The 17,613-nt window shown below is 38.2% G+C and overlaps 1 non-coding gene across 1 annotated transcript; it reads left to right on the top strand.

Moving 5' to 3' along the window:
• Positions 1–8,954: 8,954 nt before the first annotated feature.
• LOC124886809 lies at positions 8,955–9,058 on the top strand. The gene has a single exon (XR_007044216.1). It is a non-coding gene; the product is annotated as a small nucleolar RNA R71 (small nucleolar RNA).
• Positions 9,059–17,613: the final 8,555 nt, after the last annotated feature.

The raw sequence follows: 17,613 nt of genomic DNA, 5'->3' as shown, positions 1-17,613 counted from the left end.
TCCAAGGGCCAAAATCCAGGGTATTTCAATCATCCCCCACTTGGATCATTCGTTCTCAAATGATGGGATGAGGTAGTGACTAGCATGATTAAACCCCCAATATCTCTACTCTTCCCTTTAAGAGAGAAAATAGATTACCAAAGAATTCACAATCTACTTTTAACAATGTCAGAAAACAAAGATGTTAAGAACACATACCTCAAGCATGATCTTATGAAATAAGAAAAAGTAATGGATACTTGGACTTCATGTCCTATTCAGCTTCCCAAGTAGACTATTCGACCTTGTGGTTCCTTCATAGAACCTTTATCGAAGCTACATCCTTGGTCCGCAATCGTCGAACCTTTTGATCAAGATCTAAATTAGGACCTCCTCATAAGACAAGGAATATGAAAAATCAAAATACGTGATCGGGACAATTTGTGATGAATTGCCCACACACTTCCCTAACATAGAAACATGAAACACCGGGTAAATGGAGCTCAAATCAGAAGGCAAATCCAACTATTACGCAATATTACCAACCCTCCTTAAAACCAAGTATGGATCAACTTACCGAGGACTGAGCTTCCTCTTCATCCCAAACCGCATCACTCCTATCATGGCAGACACCTTCAAGAACACCCTATCCCCAACCTCAAACTCTAACTTCCTATGCCTCACATCTAGATTGGACATTTTTCGACTTTGGGCAGCTTTAAGCCTTTTCCAAATCACGTTTACCTTTTCTATGGCTTGGTGAACTAAATCTGCACCAAACATCTCTGCCTTGCCAACCTTGAACCACCCAATAGGAAACCTACACCTCCTACGATATAAGTCCTCAAACGGAGCCATCCGGATGCTAGAATGGTAGCTATTATTATACGCAAACTCTATAAGTGGAAAATGATCCACCTAACTACCACCATAGTCAATCACGCAAGCTTGAAGAATATCTTCTAATGTATGAATAGTCCTTTTCATTTGCCCATCCAACTGTGGGTGGAAAGTAGTACTAAGACTCACATTGATCCCCAAACCTTTTTGAAACAACCACCAAAAGTGAGATAAAAATTGTGTACCACTGTCAAACATAATAGAAATAGGTACCCCATGCAACTTCACAATCTCTTGGAGGTACAACCTTGTATAATCCTCTGCTAAAAAATTAGTCCTCACTGGACAAAAGTGAGCAGACTTAGTCATTCTATCCATAATGACCCAAATCAAATCAAACTGATTTCGAGATCGGGGAAGTCCATTAATGAAATCCATGTTGATCACTTCCCACTTCACAAATTGTTACTCGATTTCTTGAGATAACCCTTCGGGCCTCATGTGCACAACTTTCACTTGTTGGTACACCATGCACTAAGCCACAAAACATGACATATCCCGCTTCATATTGTTCCACCAATACATCTCCTTAAGGTCATGATACACTTTCACTAAGCCAGGATGAATAGCATAGCATGACTCATATGCCTCATCCAAGACCCTCTCTCGCAAACCATCTATGTCTGGAATGGACAATCTTCCTCAGTACCGCAAGGTACCATCACTACCAACCTCAAAAGAAATTACTTTATGCCCACCTATATCACCCTTGATCCTCATTAAAATAGGATCCAAAAGTTGTTTTTCTTTCATCTCAACACCCAGGGATGACTTCGCCTCCTTCTGAACGAACACCCCACCATCCTTAGAGTCCAAGAGGAAAACTCAAAGGCTAGATAAACGATGAACATCTTTCACCAATTCTTGCTTTCCCTCATCCACGTCAGCTAGACTCATGTCATAATCCTTGAGCAGCTCAAGCAACCTCCTTTGCTGAGGTTAAGCTCTATCAGGGTAAACACTCTAAAGGCATAAGCTATCACTTTGCTATACTGCATCAAGACACAACCAAGCCCCATATGGGACGTATCACAATAGAATACAAAACCATTGGTGCCTTTAAGCAAAGTCAAGACCAGTGCCGAAGTCAACTTATCCTTCAGCTACTCAAAACTATTCTCACAAACATCAGTCCATAAGAACTTTATCTTCTTCTAAATTAACTTAGTCAACGAGGCAGCTATAGTAAAAAAAAAAACTTTCCACAAACCTCCTGTAGAACCAGCTAGACCCAAGAAGCTCCGAATATTGGTTGGATTTATGGTTCTAGGCCACTTCTTAACCATTGAAACATTATACAGATCTATTATGATCCCTTCACTAGAAATTGTATGACCCAAGAAAGTGACAGTGTTAAAGCAGAATTAATATTTCGAAAATTTAGCATACAACTGCTACTCTTTTAGTTGTCTGTAATACTATAGAAGGTGATCGACATGATCCACCTCACTCTTTGAGTACACCAGAATATTGTCTATGAACAGAATGATAAACAAATCTAAAATTTGATGAAAGACTCTACTCATCAACTCCGTGAATTTCGTCAGGGCATTAGTCAATCCAAAAGAGATAACCAAAAACTAAAAATACTCATACTGGGTATAAAAGGAAGTCTTAGGAATATCCACCTACCTAATCTTTAGCTGGTGATACCCAGATCGAAGATCAATCTTAGAGAAAAACTTAGTACCATAAAATTGACCAAACAAATCATCTATCCTTGGAAGAGGGTACTTATTCTTTATCGTCACCTTATTCTATTGCTAGTAATCAATACACATAGAAGGGAACCATTCTTCTTATGGATGAACAACACCAGACACCCTATGGAGACACACTAGGATGGATAAAACTATTGCCCAAAAGATCTTTTAGTTGCTCCTTAAGCTTTTTTAACTCAGCTGGAGCCATTCTATATGGGGGAATAGAAATAGGATGAGTGTCCGAATGAAGATTAATCTCAAAATCTATCACCCTATCAGGAGGGACACCAGGAAGGTATTTAGGAAAGACCTCAGGGAATTCATTCACTACCGGAATGAAATGTAAAGAAGGAGCCTCCGAGTTAGAATCTTAAACCCAGACCAGATGGTAGAGAAACCCCTTGTAAAATCTATGGGCCCTAAGATATGATATGAACCTCCCCTTAGGAGTTAGAGAACCACCCACCCACTCAATAACTGGCCTATTAGGGAATTTAATAATAACATTACAGGTCAGATAATCTAGAGAAGCATAGCACGAGTGCAGCTAATCCATCCTTAATATGGCATCAAAATTAACCATGTCTAACTCAAATAGATCCACCAAAGTCTCCCGATCACCTATAGACACCAAACAACCCCTATAGACTCTTCTAGACACCACAGAGTCACTAACTAGGGTAGAAGCAGAAAAAGGGTCTGAAATACACTCAGGACCTAAGCCAAAATGTATAGCCACAAATGGGGTCACATATGATAGAGAAGACCCCAGATCAAGTAAATAGTACACATCACGGGAAAAGGGTTTCAATATACTAATAACAACATCAGGCGATGCTCTAGACTCCTAACGAGTAGTGAGAGCATTGAGTTGGTTCTGACCAAAGCTGATTTCAGATGGTGCACCCTTTGGTGACAGAGCTAAAGAAGAGGCAATCGGAACCTTTATTACCCCATAAGCAACCTTATCCACTAGACAATCTCTAAGCATGAGCCCTAGCTAACCATAGTATAATCACTAATCCTTTCCTTCATCACAATAATCCAAATGCAATCGACCACAAAATCTGTAGGGTAGATAGGATGAAGCTGATTGGGCCCCACTGGCCTAAGACTGGGCACCCTGTTCCTTATAATTGTAGCCACCATAAAAATGCCTATGACACAATGGATTAGGGTAGGGATCACTATCCATCGCGTAAGACCCTAAATTGCCCCACTTTTTCTTTGAACAATTTCCACCATCCCCGTCACTCTGTTATTAGCCACCACCATGATTAGAGAATCTAAACTTCTTGCTATGCCTTTCCCTTATCTCCACCTGCATTCTATTCACTTTCTCAACCCGCTGCATGTACACAACCAATCTAGAGGTATCCATGTCCAAGTACAACAAGACAATCTTACTCTCCAAAATTAAGTCTCGAGATAATTGGAAAGTTAACTTCCTCATTTTATCCCTTATGCTAGAAACCAACTCTAGACAATACTGTAATAACTGGTAAAATTTCAAGGCATACTCCTTGACTGGCATCTTTCCTTGCTTCAGGTTAACAAAATCTTTCGCCTTCGCCTCACTCAACTCCTAAGGAAAGAAGCTGTTTAGGAAAGCATTAGAAAAATCACCCCATAGGGCTGGCTTAGCATCGTCACCCCTTGAATGGTCCCATTCCTCGTACCACTGATAGGGCATATCTTTTAGCTATTAGGCAACAAACTCTAAGCTTACCATATAAGTAGTATGCATAACCTAAAAGATATTTTACATCTCATTAATAAAAACTTTAAGGACCCCCCACGACCTCAACTCTGGTAAAGTTTTGAGGATTCAACCACATATAATGGCCAGTCCTTGTTGCCTTAGAATATATACTAACAGAAGCACCCTGCTCATCTTGAGAAACTACCAACAGTGCCAACATACGAATAGACTGATGAAACTCAACATTCGTCACATCATCTCGAGGAGCTTGAGGAGGACTAGAAGGGACCGGTGGAACTCCAAGTGAACAATCAAAAACTAGACCCCTAGACCAAGCCTGGATCCCATAAGTAGGATGTTTTCTATTAATATTGTCCTTGGGTGGGACAAAAGAGTTTTTGTGAACTTCAGATCATTTTTGAGGCATGATTTAAAAAAGAGAACAAATGGTTATTTGAGAAAATGGAACACAAGAAAGAGATATTCATAAATGTCTCATAGTCTCTCCTTTATGAGTATGGTGCACTACACACCCTTAAAAGAGACTCTACTCCACATGGCTTTGTGGACTCGCAATTGACAATGAACCTAAGGCGCTTATACCAATCTAACATGACCCAAGCTAGGGCTTAGTCATGTTGGGTATCTCAAGTCCAACCAGGACCAGAGACCACCCCCTATACCCCACCATTAGCCACCCTACACTCCATTTCGAATGAATCTTGAATATATAACAAGATAAACAAATAAAAATATAAGGATAATAAAGTAAGTCTATAACCATAACCAAATAGCCATAACCAAATATCCAACAAAGACCAATCCCAATGCCAATACCAATACCAATGCAAACACTAATACCGACACTGCCCATGCCTATAGTAATCTGACAATGCCTCTAACTAGAATCAAAGAATATCTGGTCAGGACATGCCCTTGACAGTAGCTAAAAGAAACCAAAGAAATTACAATAATGCAAAAAAGTCCATAATATGAAATAGAGTCTTCCGGATTATGAAAGCTTACCACATAAATATAACTTAAAGTTGTCCCTGAATCCAAGTAGTTGAACATAAGCAATGAAAGTATGGTCGATTCCTGAATTGCATAGGGATACAATGCCCGAAGGTGGTTAGCATAGTGAATGCTAGCATGTACTCAGGATTTAAAATAAAATAATGTCATTTTTTTAAAAAACAAATCATATAATCATATGCAATATCATATATACATACATCTACCGTACCAAGATAAAGAAAAAGGTTTATCTTGCATTTAAAATATTAACCTGGGTTGTGTAGATTAACCATCATAAAAATCCCCCAACAGGATATATGGGTTCAACTCCCCCTGCTGAAAAGGTCCCAGTGTGCATTACCCGCATGAACCACGGTTATCAAGAAAGACCAGGGAAAGCCCTGAACCTAGGTTAAACCAAGATACAATCATATCAATAGTGTGAACCATGCACTCAAGTCATCAAGACAAAACCTCATGATGATAATCATGAGTTTCCAATGTTTGTCCTTCGAACCCACACCTTCACAGCTAGCTATCAGAACCCCCATTATTGCCCAACTAAAACCTTTAGCACGTAACTAAAACACCAATTCAAGGGGTAAATTATTAAGGAATTATATAGTGGTATCGTCATACCGACTATAGCTTGCAAGCTATGTCACTAGACAACACTTAGAGGATTCTTTCATACCCCACAGACTCCATTGATAAAATCACTTAGGGGATTTTATTGTACCCCAGAAGGTTTTCAAACCAATCCTTAACTATTTAATAATTTTTCCATGCATTACTTTCAAAAAATAGTAAAACCAAACACTTTGGGGATTCCATTATACCCCTAATTCAAATTCCTACCTTTCCCATAACTACAAACCAATTTTTCAAAACAAGGTTAAGGTTAGAACCACTTAAAAAGTAACAAGTCTAAAGCAATTTACCATGATGAAGTTCCACCACCATACCTATGCAACCACATGTTCAAAACCATAATTAAAATAGGAATACCATAATTAAACCATGAGAAACAATATTCATCCATGACAACTAAATCCCCAAATCTTTATTTCAAAACCATAACAACACCATGAAAACAATACATTAAAACATATGCCTTTAGTAAAATAACAATGAGGGATGAGTAACATGCCTTAGATGCCAAGAAACACAAGGAAAAATTGCCCTTTAAAAGCGTTAATTATTTTGTTGAATAATACCCTATCCATTGCTTGAACAGATAGTTTGAGAGAGAATTTGAGAGTGTTTTGATGGGAATAGTGTGTTAATAAAGCCCCAAAGGATTTTTTAAGTCGTGGTATCAAACGGAGTTAAAGAGGGAAAGGTACAAAAATGCCCCTAACTTAAAACCATACAAAGGTAGCATGTGGTTATGAGTCGACCTCTTGATTCATAACCACAACATATGACTCATACCATTAAGTCATTACCAAGATAGTGATTTGGACACCCATCACTATCCACCATATGACTCCATAATCCCAATCATGACCTGACCATATGACTCATATAGTATAGTTGTATCCAAGATAGAACCCAAGAGATTGGACACTGGACAAGACATGACTTAACCCTACCACTCGTAACTTATCCTTACTGCTTTTAGTGAGCTACCCATACTCAGAGCCAACTAAAGTCACTAAGTATATGATTATGTTAAGGATAGTCCTAATGACTCATCACCACCTCTAACGACTCATACCACCAAGTCATTACCAAGACCAAAAACTCAACCACCATCCACTGGTTACCTAATGACTAGGGTTACCTGAACCATACCCATACCATATGACTCATATGATGAATCGTTACTAGTACAGTGAGCTCAAAGCTTACAAATTTTCAAAGATCCATAATATAGGGTATTTCATGGGTGGACTCTTGCGATTTTTTAGATCAAGATCTAATTTATTGGATTTTTGGTGTAAGATCTAAGTCCAATTAAAAAGGCCACCACCTTATTGAACTCTTTGATTCACCACTTTCATAATTCCATAAAACTACTACTAAGGCTTCATTCATTAGATTCACATCAACAAACTTCATTATCTCATCATCAATGACATTGATTATTGAGACTACTTGTAAGTCCATTGGCTGTTTCATGGCTTTGCATACATTGAAAGATACTTCTTCATCATTAATTCAAAAATTCATCTCACTGCACTCCATGTCCGCCAATGCCCTCCCGATGGATAAATAGCCTTCCAAGAAAAATAGGGATTTCATGGTCAATTTTATAATCAAGGATCATGATCAGTCTAAAAGATGAATCAATCGACTTTTACTAGAACATCATGTACTACCTCCATAGGTTTCTTGATGGTTTGGTCAGATATTAATATTCTCATAATGGTAGGTTACGGTTTCCCCAACCCTATCTTATGAAATACATCATATGGAATTAAATTATAATCGCCCCGAGGTCACACAAGTCCTTTACAAATTAGAATATTTCAATGGTGCAAGGGATTTTTAATGCACTGAGGTCTTCCTTATTTTCCATCATCGTGCTTGACATTGCACTATAATGATAAGTCACTTCTATTGTCTCCCCTACATAAGCCGTTTTTTGGTGACTAATTATTTCATAAAGTTAGATACCCTAAAATTTATGCCAAGGCTTTTATCAATGAAATGTTGATAGTTAGGTTGCTAAATTTTTCAAGAAACTTCTTGAACTTAGCATTATCCCCTTTAATGTTTAGCCTTTAGGGACAAGGGGAAGGAATTGTAATTTCTGGATGGAGCCACTTTGAGGTTCTTTCACCTTGAATTTTCAATGATAACTTCACTTGCCTTTAACTCATTATTATTTGGCCTCTTTCTCCTCATATTTTCTAGAGCATCTTTTGCTCTCCCATTGGGGTCACAATTAAGCTCCATGCCTATGCTAAGAGTTTTCCCACTTCTAGTGATAATATCATTTTGTTACCATACCACTCGGCATATCTCTGTTTTGTCTTGCACTGATGTGTGCCGATATTTTATTCAATTTTGGCTCTAATTGTTGAATGGTGGTTAAATTGAACTCTACTATTTGATGTAACTAGGTGAAGTCAATCCTCATTTCCTTCACTATATTGTCGATCCCCTCAACTTCTACAAAGATTCGGGCCAAAACATCTTCATTTACATATCTCTCTATTTCAATAAGGGATATGTCTCAATTCTCATTGTTCCGACCTTGATTCCCACCTTGCCTTTGGTAGACAATGTGGGAACCCACCAAATTTTATAGAAACAATATCATGTCTCTCTTAAGTATCTCTCTTTGTTCATCTTCATATACCCTAGCATTCCTTGAAGCTATAGGATTGATTCCTTAAGACAATGTTCCCATCATATATGGAGTAAGAAGTTCAAGGTGTGATCTCACCTTTATTATATTTGAATCATTTTCCTCGTATTTTTTTCTTTGATCTTGACCCATAAAGGATGTAGAAGGATCCCCCATGGACACCTTGGTCTCCTCCATGTTCTAACCTCTATCTAACTTAGTCACTTGATCTAACACGCTTGATGGATCTTTATAAGGCAACTTGATAAGGGACCCTCCAGAACTATTATAAATAATGGTTTTATTCAATTGATATAACTCTCAATAAAGTACTTGGAGAAGCATCTTCTCAGGAACTTCATGGTTTGGGCATTGCAACATTTTATCCTTAAACCTTTTCCATACTTTATATAAACGCTCACTATATTGATGAAAATTTATGATTTCGTCCATAAATTTCAACATCTTTGAAATAGGGAAATATCGATCTAAAAAGGTATCCTTAAGCTCGACCCAAGATGTGAACCGACAGGTAGAGATCTCAACCACAACACCATTTCACCCTTAAAAAGAATGAGAAAATCCTCAACCGAATAGACTATTGTTAGATATGGGCGACATCAAATGAAGAGCATACTTCAATAAAGTTCTTCAAATGAAAATTGGAACTTTATGTGATTGACCCCCAAACAACCTTTTCCCTCTGTATATGGAATACGGATGGCACTATAATATTTACCATTACCAAGAAGATCCATAACCTCTGCATATTCATATGATGAGTTATTGTTGATCCCCTCTCGACTCATGGCTATTTGGATGAAATAATAGTCACCTATTCAAAAGACCACAAACAACAACTAACGTATAGTGAAACACTACGATTAAACACAAAGTTACTAACAACACCACACAAGCAAAAACTAAGTTTCACTCCCCAACAACGAAGCCATTTATGATAATGCTCAACTTACACCAATTTTTTGGTGCAAGGTGATCATTGTCAATATAATAGTCCAACTTTTGTTGGGGTAAAATCCATTGGAAGTGTAATTTATCTTTTAGGACGTATGTACATTGAAAGTTACAAGGTGTTGACCCACAATGTATATTTAAAGAAAAACATAAATAAAAATTGTGGGAGGGGGGAGTTGTGAGTTGAAATTTAGTTTAAATAAAATTTACTTATGACACTAAGTAAGATCGACAATTTATTGAATAAAATCCATCAACAGAAGAGTTTTGGAGTTATGCAATCCTAGGGGTCATTCATGTAATGCATATTTGAAGGTTAGTACATTTCTTAGTCAAAGACATGGGTAGGCTAGATTTTCTCTTATTGCTAGTCTTTCAACACAACACTAAAATTGCATTCATGGGTTCTTTAAAATACCTATGAGCATGCTAAACTTACCAATCAAAAATATCAACTTAGCATCCCTATTTCTAGAATGATGCCCATAAATGTAGCTAAATCACATACCATCCTTATTTCTAATATAATGCAAAGGAGATAACTAGTATTAAATAGTTTTTCATAATTACTCATAACCAACACCCCTCTTTCAAGAGTGATGTGGGATCTAAGCCAATTGGGGCTTTCACCTAAAACTCTTAATATAATCAGCGAGTAATATCATAACCTAACATCAATAACTAATAATTATGACTAGCAATCAATACCTATAAACAATATAGAATACCCCGAGATTCTAACCAATAGTTCCACCATGAATCAAGCCTATGATAAATAAATTATAGTGTTTTGGTTGTTTTCTGGTAAAGGATGATGTGTATTAAGTCTTTAAAGATGTCCTAATGATTGGGAGAATCAAAACATTCTTTACCGATTGAATTCTTGAGAAGGATTTTGGCATAGTCAACTTCAAATGAGTATATCTCCCATTGTTCTACGAATTATTGAGATCATGACCTATCAAAAGATATATAATTGAACTAGATTTCCAACGATACCCATTTCATCAAAATCCAATATTAGAGCAAAGAGTTATGCTTATTTTACTCCAGTGTGTCAGCCTGGAGAATTCGTGACGACCTTTTGTGACGACTTATCACAAGCCTGATGGCCCATCACAAAATGTCGTCACCTTAAGGCAGAAAGTCACAAAATCCATCCTTTTTGTGACGACAATTCGTGACGGCCTATCAGGGGCCTGACGGCTTGTCACGGATGTTATCAACTATTTTTTTCAGCAATTGATGCATGATTTTTGCACGGGTATTTTGGTCATTTTCCCATTTTTGGAGGCCTTTATATATATGAGAATTCTCATTCAAAACCTAATTCCTTCATTTCTCTCTTCCAATTCTCTTAAAAAATATATCTAGGGTTTTATTTAAGGAAATTAATCTTCCAAAAATCATCCATAAATCTTCAAGATTCCTTCAAGAATCAAGTTCCTCGTAGAGTGGGCTTCAAGAATTTTTTTTTATTACATGTGTGAGTAAAGTCTCAAGCACTATAGTTCAACCAATTTCAAAGATTAAGGTATGTGGGGTTTTAAACAAGAGCAATTCTTTCGTTCTTGTGCTCAAAACTTTGATTTTTATTATGGATTTATATGATTTTGCAAGTGGGTTTATACCCAAATTACTTCATAATAAGATTATGAGAATATAAATTGTTCAAGTTTTGTTATACATGATTATTTTATAATTTCCAAGTGATGACTTGATATTTAATATTGTGAATTTCAAGTTCCTACCGTGAGTTGGTATTTCAAGTGCTTTCAAGATATGTGTCAAGCTCTATGCTTCCTTATGACAAATTGGATTATTGAGTATATTAATTCATGAAACTTGAGTTGTTACAATAAGTCTTGATATTTCCTCAAAGTTATTGATGTTGCCATGACTTAATGAATTAATCCATTTTGATATTGAGAGTGATTGATTTGATTTAAGTCGAGTTAGGATCCACAAATTAATTATGATTTGATAAATAAGAAAGAGATTTGATTTGATCTTCATGATAGACCCTTGTGATGTTTGTGGTGGATTTCCTAACACATTCTAAGCTTGTGTCTGGGAGTAGTATTTGGCATCAAGCGTGAAATATGGTATTTCCCCTAAAACTAAGTGCCACTGTAGGATTGATATTCATAATTATAGGCCGGAGTCCGAGTATGAGAATGTGATCACTAAATTTAGGTTACACTCCTTGGCAGGAGTACGATGCTCCCGCCAATGTGGGGTTCTCTCCTTAGGAGGGAAAAATGTTGAACTCCATGTAGCTCACATGGTTTATGTCGGTTATAAGAACTTCCCATGTCCATAAGAGTCAAGGTTCTTGAATTATAGTCACTCCGAGTCTTGAGTTGAAGAGTTGAGTTATTTATGATGATTTATGAGGTTTTCATCATATGATTTATTTATGATGCGATCATGAAAAGTATGTTTCAATCTAACTCAAGCCAAGTGAGCCATCATTGTACATCTGCATATTTTCATAAAATTGATAATGATATTTACATTTTTTCATGCAGCCCTACATACTCAGTACATTCCAAAGTACTGACCCTCATATTTTCCTATGGGCTACATTTTCTCGTAATGTAGGTTCAGGTTCTCAGCCGCGTTAGCAATTTTCAGGTGCCGCTTTTTGTCTTCTTAGTAGTGAGTCCTCATGGTTCGAGGACCATGCTTATAATTTTGTGATACCGTTTTGTTGTTATGGCTTTCAGTACTATTTGAGTTAGTTGGTGGTTTGTGCCAATGTCTCCTTGATTTTGATGTATAGAGGCTTTGTCAGATTAAAGGGTTGGTATGTACAGAATTTCAGTATTTTGGATTGTACAGGCTAGTTTCTTATCTTATTCCAGTATGTTTATGATATGTCATTCTCTCTTATATTAGCATGACTATTGTCAAAGTAAGTTCTAGAAGTGATGGCAGGTTTAGAGGGTTAGCTTAAGGCCGCGTGTGGATTTAAGCACCGTGTGACATCTCAGGATGGGATCTTGGGGCGTTACAAGCTTGGTATCAAAGACTAAGGTTTAAAGATTCCTAGGGAATCTGATAAGCCGCGTTACATAGAGTCTTGATCATCAGTGTGTATTGCGCCACATCTATGAGCAAGACGCTATGGGATGTTTTAGAAAAAGTCATTTCTTTCTTTCAAAAATCTATCATGCCTACGACTATTTCTGTCTAATATTAATTCGTGCTCTCTTATGACAAAAAATGCTTCTTCATCGAGGTCGTAGAAACAATGAGCAACCTTAACCCGTTGATCCCCTGAATGAGCATATGTCTCATGCAGAATTTTGGGCAGCTTTTCAAGTGCTAGCCCAGGCAGTTATCACCAATACTCAAGCTAACACCCAGGCTACTGTTCCACCTCTGCAAGAGAATATTTCTACTGCAGATTGAGTTCGTGACTATATGCGGATGAATCCTCCTGAGTTCTATGGGTTGAAGGTAGGTGAAGGCCCACAGATGTACTTGGATGAAGTAAGAAAGATCACCCAGATTATGTACGTGACTGAGGAGGAAAATGCTGAATTAGCTGCCTATTAAATGAAAGATGTTGCATATGATTGGATGTAAATGTGGAGGGAAAGTAGAGGGGAGGATACCTCTCCCATGACTTGGCAGTTATTCCAGGATGCGTTCTCAGATTTTTTCCTCTTGAGATGAGGGAAGCAAATATAGAGGAATTCATGAATTTGAGATAAGGCTCTATGACTGTTAAGGAGTATTTCCTTAGATTCAATTAGTTTTCCAAATATGCACCTAGTATAATGGCTGACTCCAGGACCATTATGAGTAAGTTCATGACCGGTGTGTCGAGTTACGTTATGAATGAGTGTAGATTTACTATGCTTAATAGGGAGATGGACCTTTTTTGATTGATGATACATGCCCAATAGATTGAAGCTGATAAGCTAAAAGAGAGGGAGAGAGTAAGAGAGAATAAAAGAGCTAGATTAGAGCAGCAGGGATTCGGTCAGTCCAAATTCTATGGAAGGGACCACCCGTAATTCCAGAGACACCCGTTTATGCCCACTCCTTTCTTAGTTAATGATCCCGCACCTAGAAGCAGGTAGGAACAGGGGAACAGGCCTATCCCATCCAGTTCCTAGGAAAGTGTAAGTAACAGACCTCACCCTCCTTCATGTGCCAAGTGTGGAAGAGATCATTTTGCCAAGTGTTTTGTTAATCAGAGAGGTTGCTTTGGTTGTGGAAAGTTGGGCCACTAACTTATTTTTTGTCCATATGCTATATACGGGAGTCGAGATACTCGTCCCCAGAGTTAGGCTACCAGTGCCCCCGCTCCCGTAGTCCGCCCAGTTCCTTCTCAGGGCATATCTTCTAGTATTGTTGGCGGTTCGTGCCAGAATCGCTACTATGCTATACGACCTCGCCAAGAGCAGGAGGATTCTCCAGATTTTGTCACTGGTATGCTTCGTATCTTTCACTTTAATATGTATGTATTGATGGACCCCGATTCAGTTTCTTTTATGTGACACCTCTAGTTGTTATAAATTTTGAGATGGACCTTGAACGGATTCCTGAGCCTATTCTAGTTTCTACCCCGATAGGAGAGTCTGTTATTGCTAAGTGAGTCTGTAATAAGTGTCCTGTTACTGTCCTTTATCGGGTCATATGTGCTGATTTGATTGAGCTAGATATGGTTGATTTTGACATAATTCTGGGTGTAGATTGGCTTCACTCATTCTATGCGTCTATAGATTGTCATACCCGAGTGGTCAAGTTTCAGTTTCCTAACGAGCTCGTGTTTGAGTGGTTCGGGAGTTCTGTAACTCCGAAGAGCCATTTCATATCCTACCTCAAAGCTAGGAAGTTTATTTCCAAGGGTTGCATTTATTATCTAGTTCGAGTTAAAGACCTCAAGTCCAAAACTCCAACTATTCAGTCAGTTAGCATTGTTAATGAGTTTGTCGTTGTTTTCCTAGAAGACCTTCCAAGGGTCCTACCTGATAGAGAAATAGAATTTGGGATTGATCTTCTTCCCGACACTCAGCTTATTTCCATTCATCCATACCATATGGCTCCTGCAGAACTTAAAGAGTTGAAGGAGCAACTCAAAGACCTCTTAGAAAAAGGCTTCATCAGACCCAGTGTTTCCTCGTGGGATGCACCTGTTCTATTTGTGCGGAAGAAAGATGGTACATTATGTATGTGCATTGACTACCGTCAACTCAACAAAGTGACTATTAAGCACAAGTACCCTCTTCCTAGGATAGATGATTTATTTGATCAGCTACAGGGTGCAAGTTATTTCTCAAAGATAGACCTTAGATCCGGCTATCATCAGATTAAAGTGAGGGAGTGTGATATTCCAAAGACAGCTTTCCAAACCCGCTATGGTTATTTTGAGTTTTTTGTCGTGTCCTTTGGGTTAACCAATGCTCCAGCGGCTTTCATGGATCTTATGAACCGAGTATTCAAGCAGTATCTAGATTTGTTTGTTATTGTGTTCATAGATGATATTCTTGTATATTCCCAAAGTGAGAATGACTATGCATATCATCTTTGAATCGTGTCGAAAACCCTTAGAGCTCATCAATTATTTGCTAAATTTAGCAAGTGTGAATTTTGGTTAAGGTCAATTGCTTTTCTGGGTCACATTGTTTCTTCCAAAGGTATTAGAGTTGATGAAGAATTGGCCTAGACCTACCTCCCCATCTGATATTAGGAGTTTCTTGGGTCTAGCTGGTTACTACCATAATTTTTTTGAGGACTTTTCTTCTATCGCATCTCCCATGACCCGATTGACCCAAAAAAAAAGTTAAGTTCCAGTGGACAGATGCCTGTGAGAAGAGTTTTCAAGAGTTGAAGACTCGACTCACTTCAGCCCCAGTGTTAGCTTTACCCGATGGTATTAGTGGTCTTGTGGTGTACTGTGATACTTTTAGAGTTGGTCTGGGTTCTGTGTTGATGCAGAAGGGTAAAGTTATAGCTTATGACTCTAGACAGTTGAATCCTCATGAGAAGAATTACCCAACCCATGATCTTGAATTAGCAGTTGTAGTTTTTGCTTTGAAAATCTTGAGACATTATTTGTATAGTTTTCATGTTGATGTGTTTACTGATCATAAAAGCCTGCAATATGTGTTTACTCATAGGGAGTTGAACCTTAGACAAAGAAGATGGTTAGAGTTACTAAAAGACTGCAATATGAGTGTGATGTATCACCCGGGCAAGGCCAATATTGTGGCAGATGCTCTTAGCAGGTTGTCTATGGGTAGTATAGCTCATGTAGAGAATGATAAGAAGGAATTGGCTCATGATGTGCATCGTTTGTCTAGGTTGGGTGTTAGATTGCTTGATTCCACTGAAGGGAGTATGTTAGTTTAGAGTGGTTCAGAGTCTTCTTTGGTCTCAGAGGTAAAGAAGAAGCAGGACAGGGATCCTAGTTTGATTAGACTGAAGGAGTCCGTTAAGGATCAGAAGGTAGAGGTTTTCTCCCAAGGGGGAGATGGTGTGTTGAGATTGTAAGGTAGACTGTGTGTTCTGAATGTTGATGATTTGAGGCAGAGAATTATGGCTGAAGCGCATGGTGCGTGATATTCTATTTATCCCGGTGCTTCCAAGATGTACCACAATTTGCGAAAAATCTATTGGTGGAACAGTATGAAGAAAGGCATAGCAGGTTTTGTGGCAAAGTTTTCTACTTGTCAACAAGTTAAGGTAGAGCACGAGAGGCTCGGTGGTGTAATGTAAGAGTTTGGCATTCCTACTTGGAAGTGGGAAGAAGTGAATATAGATTTCGTAATTGGTTTACCTCCTTCTCGTCATCATCATGATTCGATTTGGGTTTTTGTAGACCGGTTGACTAAATCAGCTCATTTTTTGCCAGTGCATTCATCTTATACAGCTGAGAATTATGCTAGATTGTATATCCGTGAGTTAGTCAGATTGTATGGATTTCCTTTGGCTATCATCTCTAATAGGGGTACTCAGTTTACTTCCCAGTTTTGGAGGGCTTTTCAGAAGGGTCTCAATACCCAAGTTTGTCTAAGATCTGCTTTCCATCCACAGACCGATGGTCAGGCTGACAGGACTATTCAATCTTTGAAGGACATGTTGAGGGCATGTGCGCTTGATTTCAAAGGTAGTTGGGATGAGCACTTGTCATTGATCAAATTTTCGTATACTAGTTTCTATGCTAGTAATCAGATGGCCCCATTCGAAGCTTTGTATGGGAGAAGATGTAGATCGCCCATAGGTTGGTTTGAAGTAGGAGAAGCAGCTGTGATTGGGCCGGATGCTGTGTTCGAGGCTATGGAAAAAGTTAAGTTGATTCGAGAAAGATTGAAAACCACTCAAAGCCGTTAGAAGTCGTATGCAGATGTGAGAAGAAAAGATCTTGAGTTTAATGTTAATGATTTGGTGTACTTGAAGGTTTCACCCATGTAAGGGGTGAAGAGATTTGGGAAGAAGGGAAAGCTTAGTCCCCGTTATGTTGGTCCATATAAGGGTTCTGAGCCGTGTTGGGAAAGTAGCTTATGAGGTGGATTTACCCGCGGGGTTGTTTAGCGTTCATCTGGTATTTCATGTTTCTATGCTTAAGAAGTGTATTGGTGATTCTATCATGGTTGATTCTTCTGAAAGCTTAGATATTCAAGATAGCCTTTCATTCAAGAAGATTTCAATTTTGGATTTTCAAATCCGTAGGCTAAGGAACAAAGAAGTTCCTTTGGTTAAAGTGCTTTGGTGAAATCAATCTATTGAGAGTGCTACTTGGGAAGCCGAAGATGATATGCGAGCCAAGTACCCTCACCTCTTCTCTATGAGTTCGGAGAGAGCAGAAGGTATCATTCTTTCTTAATTCGACCCCCTTCTTATTAAAGATTCAGCAGTGTGTCTACTTTCATCATGAATTAATGAATTTTCTATAGTATTCGAAGGTATATAGTGAAGTAAGCCTTTTTAGTAAGTCTTTCCAGCTATACGTCCTCATTTTTCTCTTGTTCTTGGCCTATCTGGCAACATTCGAGAACGAATGTTTCCAAGGGGGAGATATT

Source organism: Capsicum annuum, chromosome 8 (assembly GCF_002878395.1).
Source record: "Capsicum annuum cultivar UCD-10X-F1 chromosome 8, UCD10Xv1.1, whole genome shotgun sequence".
NCBI lineage: Eukaryota > Viridiplantae > Streptophyta > Magnoliopsida > Solanales > Solanaceae > Capsicum > Capsicum annuum.
This window is presented reverse-complemented; position numbering and strand designations above follow the sequence as displayed.